At 47.6% G+C, this 17423-nt stretch overlaps 1 protein-coding gene across 2 annotated transcripts in view; it reads left to right on the top strand.

The window, feature by feature from the left end:
* The window catches only part of AGK (acylglycerol kinase), a 75329-nt gene that overhangs the window by 11858 nt on the left and 46048 nt on the right, over positions 1 to 17423 (top strand). The gene's annotated exons all lie outside the window — the stretch shown is intronic.

Here is a 17423-nt window from a genome sequence, read left to right as displayed (position 1 = left end):
ACATTTGGTTCTCTTTGACCGTGTCCCCTTCAGTTTCCTGTAGGGTGTCTTTGCTTGTCCCATCAGTAAATGCTGGTGTCCCCAGGTTCCATCCTCATTCCCCATGCTTGTCAGGGGATCATAACCTCACCAGAGTTTTCGGGTGTTGTGCTTAGGTTTTGGACTCATGATACTGTTCCAGTCCACATCTTGCTTCTGTTGACATTCTGTGTTCATAGTGTCCTGGAGTTGTACAGTGCAGTCAGCCATCAGAATATTCTTTTTTTAGGTGTTTTGGGTTAAAATTTTAGATTTTTAGAGAGAGGAAAAGGGAGGGAGAAAGAGAAGGAGAGAAACTTTGATTGGTTGTCTCTTGTTTGCCCCCACATGGGGACCCAACCTGTAACATAGGCATGTGCCCTGACAGGGAATCGAACCAGCAGCCTGTGGGTTCACAGGCTGGCGCTCAATCCACTGAGCCACACCAGCCTGGGCAGAATATTCTGTCTAAGAGACAACTTGGACCATGTCGCTCTTCCACTGACAGCCTAGGAGGGGGTTAGTCACTAGTAAGTGACTCCCCAGTGCCTGGAAGACAAAGACCCAACTCCTCAGCAGGGCATGACGGGCCCTGCCTGATTCTGCCCTTGTCTTGCTCTCTGCTTTTTTACATCCTTCTCATCCTCTCTCCGTGGCCTCTAAACCCGACCTCCACGCCCCAGCAGCCTTTAAAAGAAGACCTCTCTGCTGTTGGCCCTCATACCTGTGCCCCTGTTCTCCCCTCCACCCGCAACACTTTTTCTCTTCCTCCTCTGGTCCATAACTCAAAAAGTGTGTCACAAAACTATGTAAAGCAATGATGGCATTATTAGAATACGAAGAAAGAAAAACAATATCTAATGAAGAATTGCTTGGTACGTGGTGCTGAGCGAGTCATTTCCATGGATATGGTCTCATTGAATCCTCAAAATCACGCTGGGAGAGAGGTGATCCTATTTCCATATCACAGATAAGGAGATGGAGGGTTAGAGGGATTAGTAACTTAAGTCATATGGGTGCTTACTCATGAAATTGGGATTCGGATGCAGGTTAATCATGCTCTAAATCTCACATAATTTCTGTGCTTGTGACAGCTTTGGAGAGCAGTGCTCACTTCAGCATACAAATTGTGCTGTACTTATTAATATTGCCTCTTACGTACCTTTCCTACTAGCTTTATTAGAATGTCATATTCCTGTTACATTTTCAGACCTCAAATTGAATGAAGCTCCTTTATGAAATAGAACATATTTGTTAGCATTTATTTTTTATAAAGGTTTTATTTATTTATATTTAGAGAGGAGGGGAGGGAGAAAGAGAAGGAAACATCAGTGTGTGGTTGCCTATTGAGTGCCCCCTACTGGGGACCTGGTGCTCAAACCCTGACTGGGAATTGAACCGGTGACCTTTTGGTTCTCGGGCTGGTGCTCAATCCACTGAGCCACACCAGCCAGGGAGGTTAGCATTTAACACAGGTTAGTGGTAAGAACTGGACACATGGCCCAGGGACCAAGACACGCATCACAAATCCCCCTGTTTGTTTTTTTCTGCATGCCCTCAGTTTTCTGTATGTGTTTCAATTTATATTTTTGTCTGACTCCCCTTCTTTTTTTTTCTTATCATTCTTTCCCTTACACTCTGCCTTTTCCCTTTTTTGTCCTTTTCTTAGTCTCCTTAGTCTCCTGTTTAATATATAGACAAGTATATTTTTTCTTTTTTCTATGAAAATGTTCAAACACACAACAGAGTTGAAAGAAGTTTACAATAAACACCTGCTTATCTGCTACTTGGATTCTAGGTTTTACTATTATATTTGCTTTATTGCATATCTGTGTATCTCTGCATCCCTTTCTCAGTCTTGCTTTTAATTTTTTTTTACCCTCACCCAGATAGGTTTGTTGAATTTAGAGAGAGGAAATGTGTGGAGGGGCCAGGGAGGGAAAGGGAGGGAGACGTGAAAGAGACATTTATATATATATATATATATATATATATTTTTAGATTTTTTATTTATTCATTTATCTTTAGAGGGGAAGGAGAGAGGGAGAGAAACATCAATGTATGGTTGCCTTTCGTGCGTCCCCTGCTGGGAGTTGGCCTGCAGGGAACCGGCCTGCAACCCAGGCATGTGCCCTGACTGGGAATCGAACCGCGATCCTCTGGTTCGCAAGCCCACGCTCAATCCACTGAGCTACGCCAGCCAGGGCGAGACACTATCTCTTGATTGCCTCCTATACACGCTCTGACCGGGGATCAAACCGCATCTTAGGTGTGTGCCCTGACCAGCCATTGGACCTGCAACCTTTTGGTGCTTGGGCAAATTCCCCAACCCATCGAGCCCCCTGGCCAGGGCTCAGTCTTACTTCCTGATGCCTTTCAGAGTAATTTGCAGACATCAGTGCACGTCCACCTCGATACCTGACCATGTGGGTCAGTGATTAGAGTTCAGGATTTGCTTCCCTCCTTGGAAAACTTGGAATGTGGAGGACAGATCCCAAGCGCACATTTGCTAAGTTCTGTCAGACGCACGCACCTGTGTGACTGGGGTCCCCACACAGTCCGGGTGCTGCCGACACTCTGTTCGTGTTTTCTCTGCGGCCCTTTCGTGAGGCCTTGTCCTCTCAGCGTAGTGGCTTTGAGGTTCTCCCTGTTGTTGCGTTTACTGCAGTTCGTTCATTTGGTCCTTTCTGTGCTGAGCAGTGTTCTAGAAGATAGTCACCTACCACTTATTTTAGACAATTTCAGGCTCCTTGATCTTGATTTCAAAGATCAGTGGACATAATAATTTACATTTCTCATTTTAAATAGCAAGCAGATTGTTGTATTATATGTATTTGACTTTTATTCAGTGCTTTGAAAGGAAAATAACATCTCCTGATATAGAAATCACATGACAGTAATGATAATTGCCTGTATTTTAATGTCGATTTTAAGATTTTAATAATGAACATGAAGTAATAGTGTAAACTATAGTTTACTCTTAAGGGAAAAAGTTTTTTTTAACAGATCTGTAAAAAAATTAATGTATTAACTTATTTTTATATGTCCTCTTCTTAATTGTTTTTGATTTATCTTTTGACATAGATATTAGCTATTTGTAGGCTTCATTCCATCATTACTATATTTGTAAGTTTTCTTTCCCACTGGGAATCCTCTTGCTTTTTTCTCCCTTCTTTTAAGGGAGGAAAAACCTGGGCCGTTTTCCCCTCTGCATAGCCTCCCTCCGTGTAACGGTGCTGGTTGGCAGGGGAAGCCGGGACCACCACCCTCGGCAGCGGTGAGAGCGAGCGAAGGGAAGGCGGCGACCCATGTGCCCAGGGTGGAGAGAGTTTACGTACTGCTCGTTCCTCTTCACCTGCTCTTCCCGAGCATTCCGGGTTCCCTGGGGGGAGGTTGTGTTCCAGGTTACCTGCAGGGGTCTCTCCCTCCTCCCTAGCCCTTTCAGGACAAAATAAAAGGCGGCAGAAAGGAGGCAGTGCCCGGAGTCCGACAGACCCACACTTGTGGCTGCGTGACCGTGGGCTCCTTGGGCGCAGGTTCATCCGTGAGGTGGGGTTGGTAAGAGTGCCTCACAGCATCTCCGAAGGACCAGCTGAGATGACCGTGAAGCCCTCAGCATTGAGCATCCTGCCTGATAGACCTCAGGCTTCCATAAATGCTCACAATTGTGGGGGAATGTGATGCGGCACACGCTGAGTACTTGGGAGTTAGAGTGAGTGCCTGCTGGCAGCGGGGCAGTGAGTGAGTGCAGAGACGCCAGTGGGGAAGGAAGACGGGACCTGGCAGGTGGCCCGAGAGGATCTGGGCCTTTATTTGTTTCACCTTCTGTAAAGGACAGCTGGGGAAGGGTCGTATTGGGACTGACAGGACTTCACCACAAAGGGGACAGTTAAAACCAGCAAACCCAGTCGGAGCCACTGTCCTGTTCACCACTGGGACTGTGCCCCCTGCCTGTCCTGGCCTGTCACCTCCTGTGGTCCTGGCTGGTGCACCTTGGTGCATGCAGCTCCTCCGCTGACCCTCTCGGCTCAGCTGTGGACAGCGGCTCTGCTGCTGCTCAGGTCTGGCTCCTGGCTCTCAGCCTCTTTCATTTCCATGCTGCCGGCACCTGCTCTGCCCCCCACCTTGGCCTTGACCCAGGGCTCCATCCTGCTTATTTTTGTGGAGCATCCAGGCTCTTAGCTTAGCAGCAATTCCTGGTACCTTCTTGGAGATTTTTAAATCCTGTAAACCCCATGAATTCCTCAACCTTAAACTTGCAAAGCAAATGTGATACTGTAGTGATGGTCCTGGGCCCCCTGTCTGTATGTTTTTACTATTATTGGGTTTTTTCCTCTGAATATAGGAACGTTAGTCTTGATTACTATGTATGGGCTTTCGTAAACATTGGTGGCAACTCACCTTTCAATCCTGTGCTCAATGCTCGGAGATCGCCTGAGCCCACCCCTCAGGGGTAGGCTCAGTGTCGTTCAGTTTGATTGAGAACTTAGTAATAACAATGGTAATAATAGCTAACACTTAATCAGCCCTGGTCATGTGTCACCCATGATTTAAGCACTTTACATTTATTAACTCATTTGATCTTCTAACACCTTTACAAGATGGTAATTAATCTCCCGGTAGTATGAGATTAATAGTTCTGTGCAGATGAAGGAATTGAGGGACAGTCGGAAGTTACCTGCCACAGGTCACACGGAGAGTGAGTGTTAGAGCCACGATTCAAAACCAGGTGGTCCTCATCTTAACCACTCGGAATGGCTCTGCTGATTAGGTGCCCGGAGAGAAACGGACTGCAAGCTGAGGATGCTTACGCCATAAGCCCCACGTGGCATCGGACGGATGTTATAACGCGCAGCGTCAAACCTGGGCTCCATCCAGCCTTCAGTGACTTCGGTCGAGTTATTCCAGCTTGCTGAACTTCACTTTTATTTGTGGCAGAGTTGCTCAGTGTAGTATGGTGACACTTTGGTGAGATCATCACTGCTTCCGGCATGTGCTAAACAGAGCGGCTACTTTTACTGTTGACATGTAAGGCGCTCTGTGTGGTGTCCTGTCCGAGTGGTTCAAAGTAAATGGAGGGGCTGCCTAAAGAAAACAGGATTAGTTCCTCTTCATTCTGGAAATTTTAAGTATAAAAACTAGAGAATTTTAAGTATAAAAACTAGAGAGAATAGTATAATGAATCCACATATACATACCATCCCCCAGCTTCAACAGATAGCAACATTTTACTAATCTTGTAACTTTTTTCCCTGGGATATTTCAGATATTTTCTCTCATATCATTTTACCCATAAATACTTCAGTACCTTATTTCAATGAGTAAGGACTTTAAAAAACCTCAATGCCATTATCTCGGACCTTTCAGAGTCAACAGTCTCCTGTATTACCCAATACTCAGTCTGTTTGTGTTTCCTCTGTTGTCACCCCATTCTCTGTGGTGCAGTTGGGTTCTCATCAAGGTCAGAACAAGTTTCATACTTTGCATTTGGTGTCTGTCTCTGAAGCCTGCTAATGCCTCCTCCCTTTCATGCGACCGACGTGGTTCCGAGACCAGGCAGGTCCCCGCTGCCCCAGCCTCTTTCGTGCTCTGGATTTGGCAGGTTGCTTACAGCAGGTCTCAGTGCAGCCGTGTTGGAGTAGGAGACAGAAGGAAAAACCAGTAATACTGACTGTCTGTATTTAAAACTGTGACATTGTATTCATCATGGATTTTTTTGCATTTATTTCAATTTTTAAAATTTTGTATTAAAATATTTGCCTTTATTACTATGTTTTTTTGCCTTAAATTTTGTATCCGAGGCGTGTGCCTCACTCCCCTCATTCCAGTCCTGGCCGTGAGTTGTTTAATTGGTTCCTCTGTCTTTCCCGAGTCTTACAAACTAGGGATCAGGTCCAGATTCTGGGCTTCGCTGTTTGAAGCATGGGTGTGGTCCAGCAGCACAGGTTATTTCTGGGGGCTTCTTCAAAATGCAGAATCTCAGGCCCATGCCCAGATGTGCTGAGTCAGAACCTGCATTTAACCAGACCCCACGGGTTCTGCGTGCACGTTAATGTTTGCGGAGCACCACTTGGGAGGCGTAATTAGACTCAGGTTGAATTGCTTTGGCGAGACTGCTTCAGAGGCGTGTTGATTTCTCCTGGCTGCGTCCCATCAGGAAGTACACGTGCTCGGTGGTCCTGCTTTGGAGACGTCCAGATTGAGCGGTGGAGGCAGCTGTGGTCAGCCTGGTCCACCCGTGAGAAAGTTAAGACGGGGGCCTCCTGAGAGTTTACTAGAGCCACATGGTAAGGAGGAAAACTGCAGGCGTGGATTTGGATGTCGACCTCACACCCACCAGCTGTGCAGCCCTGGATGCAGTACTTACGCCCATGTGTCGGTCTGTCTGCCAACTGGAGGGCGCAGCGGCCCCCATCTCCCTGGGTGGCCATGCAGGCTTTCCCTCAAAGAAAGCGCTCTGGCAGGAATAATACTTCTTTTTCTCTTCTATGGCTCTTCCCTCCTTATCAGAGAAAGCGTCACACCAAAGGTGTCATTGGAATCGGACCTTGCAGACTGAGTATGACAGTGCTCTGCTTGATATTAATGACTTCACCGTAGACCGGAAATGGAAATGCATAGTGTGTCTTTAGAGACCGGCAAAGAATTGGACTTCATTGTGGAGTTGCATTTTTTTTGCAATGGGAAGTGTGAAGGTTGAGAGGGCATCTGTGGCTGGCATAGAAGAAAGGCAGGAGCCAGTGTGGTCACCTTAGGAACAGGACAAATAAATGGGCAGATGCGAGGTTGCGATGGTGTGAATGCCACCTGAGTGTGGTGCATAGGCAGAGAGGCCACTGTCGGGCTTGGGTCTGGCTGCTTATTGGCTGTGTGACCTTCTTCAAGTTACTGAACTTGGAACTGCGCCTCAGTTTCCTCAGAGGTGACTGGGATGCTGAGATCTCTTTAGCAGATTTATGGACAGTTAAATAATATATGTGCCTGTCAGCCCTGATTTGATTGGGAATCGGGAGCCTTTTTTATTTTAGAAAGATGCATTTTTTTAAGTGCAATGAAATTTCTTTACATTCCCTTTCCTTCCATCTCTTTTGTCAGATTACCTAGAAAACAGATGTTTGTTATTTTTTTTTTTTTTTTGGTTTTGGGTGTCTAGTGCCTGGTGACTAGTTGACTTCTCGAAAAAACACTAGTTGTTCTTACTTCTGGCTGAGTTTGGTTGAGGGAGAGGAAGGCCGGAGAATCCGTGCTGGCGTCAGGACAGGGGTGAACTGGCTGTTCGGAAAGAGGAAAGTGGCCGGGAGAATCCACTGAAGGAGACGGGATTCTGTTCCTTTTTAGAGACGCTGGTTCTGAGACCCTGGCAGGCTCTCCAGGGGGAATTGGATTCCTGGGGGAAATGAGGAGGGAGCCGCACTCGACTGGACTGGTATTTTGGTGGGGGCGTACAGATCATGGTTTCAGTAATGTCTTGTGCTTCGTTCATCAGTATCTCTGGGATTTCAGACAAATAGGAGTTTTACATGACATTAGTCTGGAGAAGCCCCTGACTTGGCAGTCAGTAGGGGGCCTGGGCCTGGCTGGTTCAGCCACTGCAGAAGGTAGTGAGGGCTTTCCTCCTCGTGGCTTCTCTTTGTTGTGGATTGTGTTACAAATTTTTGAATATTATTTTTTTGGAGAGAGGGGAAGGGAAGGAGAAAGGGAGAGAAACATCAGTGTGTGGTCGCCTGTCACACACCCCCTACTAGGCACCTGACCCGGCCCACAACCCAGGCATGTGCCCTGATTGGGAATCGAACCAACATCCCTTTGGTTCGCAGGCTGGCGTTCAATCCACTGAGCCACACCAGCCGGGGATGTGTTACAATTTTAAGAAAGCACTTTGTTTGACTTCTTCTTAGCCATTTCAAGGTTCATGGCTGTTACTGTGTGCCCAAGCGGATGCTGAGATTTGGGGTATTAATAGTTACTATTTAAAGAAGCTCATTTATGGACAGTTAAATAATATATGTGCCTGTCAGCCCTGATTTGATTGGGAATCGGGGAGCCTTTTTTATTTTAGAAAGATGCATTTTATTTTGTTTATTGATTTGAGAGAGAGAAAAAAAAGAGAAACATTGATTTGTTCTTCCACTTCTTTATGCACTCATTGGTTGATTCTTACATGTGCCCTGACTGGGAATTGCACCTGCAACCTTGGCCCATGGGGATGACGCTCTGACCAACTCAGCTGCCTGGCCAGGGCTGTTTTTTTAAGTGCAATGAAATTTCATTACATTCCTTTTCCTTCCAACTCTTTTGTCAGATTACTTAGAAAACAGATGTTTGTTATTTTTTTTAAATTTTATTTATTTATCTTTAGAGGGAAAGGAGAGAGGGAGAGAAACATCAATGTATGGTTGCCTTTTGTGCATCCCCTGCTGGGAACTGGCCTGCAGGGAACCTGCCTGCAACCCAGGCATGTGCCCTGACTGGGAATTGAACCCCGATCCTCTGGTTCACAGGCCTGTGCTCAATCCACTGAGCTACACCAGCCAGGGCTGTTTGTTATTTTTTAATTTATTTTGTTTCTTCCTCATGTTTACTGGTGGGGGGGTGCTGAGATGGACGGGCAGGAGATACATTTAAGTTATAGTTTGTTTTGTTGATTTCACATCACTTTAGTGATGTTTGTATCAATGGTTGTAGCCACTCCCAGCACTACAGACAGTTTTAGCGCCAGCGGTGGTAATTCTAACCCCTTGCTAGGCGACCCCTGACCTCTCCTGTATTTTGGGTCAGGGACCAACACAAATACCATGTAATTTGAGTTTGTAGGTCAGGAGTTGTCTGGATCTGCGCTGCATCCTGGAGCCCAGAGTAAACATCACTTTGTGCACAGTGTTTATACCGAACAACTTGCTTGGGTGGGAGGCAACTTGTCTTGTGGAAGAGCCATTACGATCCCTGTGGATTGGAGTACCTTGTATGTAATGGACACCCAGTGTGTGTGTGTTTGTAGTGGTGCATGCAAACACAGTGGTCAATCCAACAGAAAGAGCTAGGTTTTGATTGCCTGGTGATGCTGATATTTTATAGTAAATGAAAGAAAAGTATCTGGCATAGAATGTTTAAATTGAGGTGTTGGGTGTGAATGAGTGGATGGAAAAAAGAGCAGGAAGTAGAAGGAGTAAGAGGGCCGTGAAAGAATGCCGGTAGAGCTAAGGAGAGTTACGCAGGGGTAGGGATCATTGCAAAAGCGGCTGGCGGTAGCAGTTCAGAACGCGGCCTTCAGGGGCAGCCCGAGTCACCGACGTGGTGCTGCTGTGTGGACTTGAACGTGAGCCCAGCAGCCCTCGGGGATGTCCACAGAGCTCCACCCACTCACTTGGCTCCTGTGAGTGTTAGGATGTTGGAGTAGGAGCAGAAACTGATATTTCTGTGGAAAGCTGAGGCTAGAATACGAGGGTGAAAACAGAATACTTCCGTGTTCTAGGAGGAGAAAAAGAGCGAGATGTGGAGATAGAGGCGGCCTGCACTTCCAGTTTCCTCCATGGGATGAGGGACTGACCCGCAGAATCCGCTTCTACCGCCTGGGTTGCTGAAAGCTGCTCTGGAACGGACCAAAACGATTAGCTGGGTTGTATGAGAGGACCCCTCAGGGGATGGCAGTTTTCATTAAGTAATTTCCTCTCCTGAATTGGAAGGGGAACAAATTGTGTGGAGAAAACCTGAGAAATTTGGAGGAACTTAACATGTCTACAGGCAGTGGCTTTTTCCGCTGAAGTCCACCTCAGTCCAGGGGGACAAATGTTGGCTTACCGTTGTGAGCATGCGAAACACAGTTTACTCTTGTATTATTATTTTTTAATTATTGTTTTCCGTAAGAAAAACTGTAAGCCTACCTTCACCCCACCCTGCATAGACTAAAATGGTTGGGGACTAATAAGACTGGGAGAAGGGGGGGGTTTACATTTCTGTATTTCAGAGGGTGGGAAAGAAAAGGCAACGCATTAGCGCTTCATTGTAGCTATTATTAAATTACTAACTATTATTATAAGTGGAGTTTTCTCATTGAGGGGAGATCGAGTCTTTGGCTTCTAAGTGCTTTTGGATGAGTGAATAAAGAGCGGGGTTGGGCTGAGCGGGGTTTTTTCCTGAGCCCACTTGCAGAAAAGAAAACAGTGCGTCACTGTAGTGAGGACTCATGAATTGAGCTGACCGCAGGTGGTGGCCTGTGTGTGTCATCAAACCGTGGGCAGACCCTTATGGGTCGCATTTTCGTCATTCGGGAAGGCCATTAGAGAACAGGGTAGGAGAACATTGAGAGAAAAAGGCCATGCTGAGAATCAGGAGACGTGACTCCCAGTGCTGTCTTTAGTGACTTCTGTCCGACGCTGCACGACTCCCCAGGCGTGGTGTCTGAGACCAGTTACAAGTTTCCAGGCGCTCAAAGGAGAAGGTGCTGCGGAACAGAACGACCCCCCACCCCCCCGCCCACGGAGCACATGGGACTCCCCGGGGCTTCGGGACTCGGGTTGGAGCTATGGTGCATATGCTCTATATGCACCGCACGTGTGTGTGTCTTTGCCCGAATGAGAATCACCGATGGTAGGTACTGTGCTGCCCCCGGGATGCTGTTGTATCATCTGGTTGGCGGGGATCAGCGTGTGCGGGGCAAGGTAGAAAACGTGGGGCCAGACAACTGCTAGGGTCTCTTTCAACCTGAACACTCGAGGTTTTCAGGAACTAGAACTTGGGCTTGGGTACCTTTGATACGGGCGTTTTGTTTGCCTGGCTGCAGTGGGGCTTTGATACTTGGACAAGGAGATAGACACAGATAGTGGAAACAGGGATTGGCGACCTGGCAGTTGCTGTGGATGCTAAGGAAGCTGGGGTTAACGGCGGGTACATTCATTATCTGGGGTAAGTCACACATCTCATGCAGTGAGCAGGTTAAAACGCGTTTTGGCGAAGGCCCACAGGGAGGATTGACTTTATAGAGACGTGAGATACTGCAGCTCCTTTCATATCGACTCACTCCTCAGAGTAGCAGTTTTTACTAGATTTGTAATTTCAGTGCTGAGCCATTCATTCTTCTTAACCAAGAATGAGACTTCTCCCTGCCTCCCAGCCTCCCTCCTTGCTGCCTGCCTGCCTTCCTTCCTTCCTATTTTAGCAAATTTAGACCTGGGGAAATGCTCTTGGCTTGCTTTATATTATTAAAAGTGTTGATTTTTTTGGTGGCCTTGCTAAACAGACCACCCACTAAAGACACCCATTCAGAGACACCATTTGACCCTGAAGCCCTGGACCCAGAGGGCAGTGCATTTGCCCTTTGTCCAGAGGGAAGCAGTGCCCTTGTCCCGTGCGTGTGACGGACATTGTTAGCTCGGTTTTCCTGTTGCTGAACTTGCACCGTCAGCAACAGAGCCGGTGGCGTTTTAATGCCAGTGAGGACCCCGGGGCTCCTGTTTTCTCCCCTCTTTTATACGCACTAAGGGGCGCTGAGATGAGGGGTCGGCCCTTCCTACGCAGTAATCAAGGGGTTTCTTCCCGGCCCTTTGTACTTCCACGACATTAGGGAAGGTCTCCATGTCCGCGTGCTGGGGACCAGTAAGAAGGTACAAATTTCGTAAGTAGCAGGTGGCACGTGATGGGGATGCCTGGGGAACGAGAAGAGAGGTCCTCCTTAGGCTGCTGGAAAGGCGAGGCCAGAAGGCCCTAACATTTTCATAAGAATCGCAACACTTTTACTGTTCTCTTAGAGTGTCTAGCCTCTCACACTGCCCTTTGTCTCCTAGCCCCAGGAGCCCTCTCTCGGTCCAGAATACCAGGCCTTCTTTCTTCCTTAGCAGGCAGTGCCTCCCCCGAGTGGTCACAGGTCTTTCTCTTGGGCAGACGTGGTCAGCGCTTCTGTGCCTGCGGAGCCGCACCGCCCAGATCATTATCCGTGGGGGTGGGGAGTCGGGCGCGATGTTCATTTGAAAAAGCTCTTCCTCTCCGCACACAAGAGAATCCCTTCTCTGAATTTCATTTTCATCTTGCTTCCATTGCCACCCATCCCCACTGGTACAGGGGCCACCAGTGGGCACCGCCCCTGGTGATGTGATGATGAATTATTCTGGGGAGCTCGGATAGGTTGAAGTAATTGCCATAAGTGTTGAAACTTGAAATCTGTTTCATGTAAAGCAAAACTGTGTTTGCATACACCAAGGGGAAAGCTGGTGGTGGAAACTGTATGATTCGCCTCTGGCCTGTAGTGGGAAGCAGGATCGATGGGATTTTTCTCTCCGTGTGAAGTTGCTATTGAAGGAAGAACTTATCTCGTTTTGCAGTCCTACAGCAATAAATAAAACATTCACGGCTTGGAATGAATTGAGAGCATCTCATTTCCTGTGGTAGTGGGCACGTTCGTATTCTTTTAAAGCCTTGGGCTGCCTGACATCAGATTTTTTTTTTTTTCATTTTATAATCCAGGAGCTTCTCATTTTTTTCTGTCAAAGAATACCTGCATTTCATGCTGAGCACATCTTCGGAGACCCTTTCTGATGTGACTCCGCCTACAGCACCTCTTTCGGGTTGTGTTTGGCCTCATTTCTCCCTGGAGACAACAGGTGTATGGGAAAGAACACGGGCTTGGAGTGGATACATAGTAGTTGTGTGTCTGTGTGTGTGAGACAGGTGTTTTAGCTCACATTCGGATTCTTGACTGTTAGCACTCAGGATTTTTCGGATGGCCAGTCCCAGCCACTGGGATGTGTCTTGTGATTCCTCACTTACCTTGTGTAGGGGGTGCTGATTCCGTTACTCCTCCCCAAACACACATACCCCTCTCTTGGCTTTAGTAACATGCCTATGACTATTGTAAGTTTTTATCCTCTCCTGTACTCAGCAGAGTGATTCTTCCTCTAGCCTTTGGGGGTCGTCCCACTGAGGGACAGGCCCCGCTGCTCCCTTGGTTCAAGGACCCTGGATACTCACACAACCAGCCACCTTCAGCCTTTCCTGCAGTAAGTCTCTCCTGTTCAAACGTTTGTTGCTTACTATCACACAGGTATTCACTGAGGACCTTCGAGCTATAAGAGTCCATGCTCTGGAAGAGAAAATGGTGACTTCTCCGTGACTTTAGACCCTTACAGTCAAGGAAGAAAGCTGACACTCAGCTTTGCGTGTGGTGGGGCAAGGGCACGGGTGGTATGTGCTTGGCCTTCTATTTCTTAAAGGCAGAGGAGATAACATGATCAGATCCTTGGAGGGGCAAATCACTGTGACTTTTAGAAACAGCAAAACCTGCAGTTTGTCGAGTGTAGAGGCAGCATCAGGGGATGCTGGGGGATGGGGAAAATGGTGCTTAGCCTGCGCCTCCGTGGTCCGCAGCGTTTCTCCTTCGGCTCTCGGCTCTCGGAGGAGGCGCGGTCTCAGTGCCCAGCGCGCCCAGCGCGGCTCTTCCTTCCACTGCCGCTCCCGCTCCCGCTCCTCGGCCGCTGTGCCATCCTCCCCACGCCCCTCCCTCCTCTCATCATGTGCGTCTTTAGTCAGCACCGCGGGCTGCCGTTCCAGGGGTACAGCCTGCTGTCCCCTGGACACGCCGCCTGGGGTGTCCTCACGGTCGCAGGCCCACAGATCCAGTTCCTCCTCTGCCTGCTCCTCCTCTGCAAAGAGCGCCACGTGGCCGTGGCAGAATCGCAGAATCGCGGGTGTTGCCTTTGACCCCACCCTTTCCGTTCCTTCCCGGGAGCCAGCCCTCATGTTTACTCCTGAGTATCTGCTGAATTTTTAAATAGCGTAAAAGGCCTTTGGTGACCCGCCTATGCCTGACTGCTCAGACCTCCTCTTCTGCCACTGCCATGGCCGGTGGCCTCCAGCTGCCCCCACCTGCCCACAGGCTCCTGTGTCGGTCACCTTCCAGCCCTTGCAGGCTTTCCACACTGCGGCTGGGGATTGTATACGTTCGGACCAGGGTTCAAACTGGCAACCCAGGCATGGGCCCTGATGGGGAATCGAACCTGCAACCTTCCAGTTATGGGATGGTGCTCAGCCAGCTGAGCCACACCAAGCAGGGAGGGACTGCTCTTTTGGAGTAGTTTGCGGAGCTTGCTGTAGGCCATCAGAACGCCTTAATGGGAGAGCTCTTTTTTTCTTTGAGAATGTTTGATTTTCAGAAACAGCTTGGTTCACAGAGTGAGACCAAGATGGTTAACACCATTTTTGGTATCTAATAGAAGCATGATTACAATGAGACTTTCCTTTGTAGTATCTAAATTCATACGTATTCCGGCTTTCTGACAAGTGATACTGACAGCGTATTCCTTTTGACACGTTAACATTCAGGAAACTATCAGAAAGTGTTGATTTTTGAATCGCACTCTGATAAAATCAAGCAGTGTTAGTAAGCTCAGAAGAGACATCTTTAATAATATTCTTAATTACCAGTCGACCGTCAAAATTTTCCTTCTAGCAAAGAAGAATTTAGGAAAAAATGATCCGAGGTGCCACCCCATATTCTTACACAAATTCGGGGCTGTTCCCTTTCCAGCGAGGGCCACAGTGTCAGTGTGGCTGAAACACATTGTGGAAGGTGGTCCCACTATGACTCAGAGAACCCAGCACCTTCAGGGGCCTGTTCCGCAGGAAGGGCGGAGCCGCTGGGGGAAAGGACAGGGACATAGAGACAGGCACTCCGCTTCTACAGAAGCACAGAGGGCTTGCACAGCATGACCCTCAGGGTGTGCTTATAGGTACGAGACTGGAGGCACAGGTGAATGCCTGAACTAGAAAACACACCCAAAGCAAGTGGTTGAGGGAGCAGCCAGCCGGGCAAGGCTGGATGCTGTGAAACCCTGGGCTGGGGAAGCTGGACGGGGGATTCCAGTCCACAGGGACTGGTCACAGTGCACAGGTGCCTGGAGCCTCGATGTAGTCTGTGGCCCAGCAGTTGCTGAGGGTTCAGTGTGATCCCTTGTCATTGTGTAGAGAGGTTATGGATGTGAGGTATTGAGGCAGCTAGCTGTAAAGGGTTGTGGACACGTTAGTTATTTTAAATGATTTCACTAGTTTGTACCCTGAACTTACCTCCTCCTCTGGGTGTGTGTGCACGTGTACGCTTGTTGATGCTAGAATGATGGAAAGGGATGGGGAGGCAGAGAGGGATGCAGGGCTCTTTGTGAATCCTGGGTGAGGGAGGCGAGAGGAGCTTGTATGGATAACTCCTCTTGCCACAGGGTGGTTGTGGAGCAGCGTCACGCAGGCATGTGGGACTGAGCCTGGCCGGAAAGGCCTTGTGCGCTGGACTTCACGAGGGTCTGGTGCCTGTGAAGTCTTTGTCACGGTACAGCATGCACTCGGGGGGACTGGTGTCTTTATGGCTTTACTGGCACCTCGGTCCTAGGTTTCAGCTGGGCAGCGTTGGTGTGTGCCCGGGGTAGGGTTTTCTGGTGGAAGCCGCCGCGAGGTGGGCCCTGAGACCGCCTCTGCAGCCTGGCTGTGGGAGGAGAATCACTGGGCAGCCGTAGACGTCACCTGTGGCCAAAAGCAAATGGTTGGCTCTTTTAATTTCTCTTAGTTCAACCTTAAATATAAAAACTTCGTTTAAATCACTGTAAAGCTGCAAAATTCAAGGACAACGATGTTATGAAAAAGGTCTAAAAAGAGAATTCACATGAAATGCCCATTTCCCCCTTTAATTCTTTTCTGTAAATTATGTGTTGGCCATCCCGTCTGGGTGCTAGTTTCGTTAATTTCATCCTGAATAACTGCAGCTGTCTCGGCAGTGCCAGCAGCAGGGCATGACAAGGAGAAGGTTCTGGGCCCTGTGGGCAGTCAGCCGCTGAAAGTGCTCTCGTGGTATACACGGCAGACACATTTGAGAAACCTTTATGTTGGGTAGATATTTTGATAGAATGTTTTTATTTTTGAAAGGCAAATTTATTTATTCATTTATTTTGGTGCTTCTTACTCCCCTCACCTCTCACCCATTCTCCCATACTCACCCTCCCGTCTCTTTATCTTTAACCTTTGGTGTTTTAATTATGATGTGTGTTGGGGTGGGCCTCTTTGTGTCCACCTTGTAAGTTATCCCACAGGCTGCTTACACTGTCCTTGTTTTTTTGGATTCTTTTTTCTTCTTGTTCTGATTGGTTGTTTTTTGGTTCCTTATGTTCCAAATCATTGATTTGATTCTTGGCTTCATTCACTCTACTGTTGTTTCCCTGTGATTGTTCTGTATTTCAGTTAGTGTATTCTTCATTTCTGACTGGGTCTTTTTTATGCTGCTGAGGTACTCACCAAGTTCCTTGAGCATCCTTATAACCAGTGTTTTGAAATTGGCATCTGATAGATAGCTTGTCTCCATTTCATTTAGATCTTTTTCTGGGGTTTTGATCTGTCTTTTCATTTGGGCCATGTTTCCTTGTCTCTTCATTTTGGCAGCCTCCCTGTGTTTGTTTCTATGTATTACATAGAGCTGCTTTGACTCCATGTCTTGGTAGTGTAGTCTAATGTAGTAGGTGCCCTGTAGAGTCCAATGGCACAGCCTCCCCTATCACCCAAGCTGGGTACTTGAGGTGCACCCTTTGTGTGGGCTGAGTACACCCTCCTCCTGTGGTTGAGCCTTGGTTGCTGTTGGCAGGTCAATGGGAGGGATTTACCCAGGCCAGTCAGCTGCAGGGATTGGCTCTGACCACTGACCACCAACCTCTGTCCTCCATGGAGGATCAGCTGTGCAGGGGCAGGGTGGTGGTGCTCCAGTGAGCTATGTAGCTGTTCGCTGGGTGCTCTGGGCCTGGGGTTTCCCAGGTGGTACAGGCCCAGGTCAGCCCCGACCTGCGTATTTTGCTTAGTTTGTTTTTTAGATTCAGTTGTTAATAGTTGTGAATTTCTTGCCATTTTATTGTTCATAGTTTTGATCTTCTTTTCTTAAATAAGTCTCTTTAACATTTCATGTAATAATGGCTTGGTGATGATGAACTCCTTTAGTTTTACTTTGGGAAGTACTTCATCTGCCCTTCAATTCTAAATGCTAGGTTTGCTGGATAAAGTAATCTTGGTTGTAGGTCTTTGCTTTTTGCTTTTCATCACTTTGAATACTTCTTTTTTTTTTTAAATACTTCTTGCCAGTTCCTTCTGACTTGCATCAGCTAACAGTCTAACAGGAACTCCTTTGTAGGTAACTCTGCTTTTTTCTTGGTACTTTTATGGTTCTCTTTTATCTTTAATCTTTGACATTTTAATTATGATGTGTCTTGGTCTGGGCCTCTCTGTGCTTCCTGGACTTGTATGTCTATATCTTGTATGTCTATTTCCTGAAAGGCAGAATTTTGCCTCATGCCACAATTTTCCCTTTGGGATAAAGTGTATGTCTGACAGTGATACAAAAAATAAGAGGTTTAGCTAAAACAGCAGCAGAAGCAACTAAACATCAAATTTGT

Source organism: Sturnira hondurensis, unplaced genomic scaffold (genome assembly GCF_014824575.4).
Source record: "Sturnira hondurensis isolate 20B ecotype Veracruz unplaced genomic scaffold, ASM1482457v3 Scaffold0006437, whole genome shotgun sequence".
NCBI classification, from domain to species: Eukaryota; Metazoa; Chordata; class Mammalia; order Chiroptera; family Phyllostomidae; genus Sturnira; species Sturnira hondurensis.
This window is presented reverse-complemented; position numbering and strand designations above follow the sequence as displayed.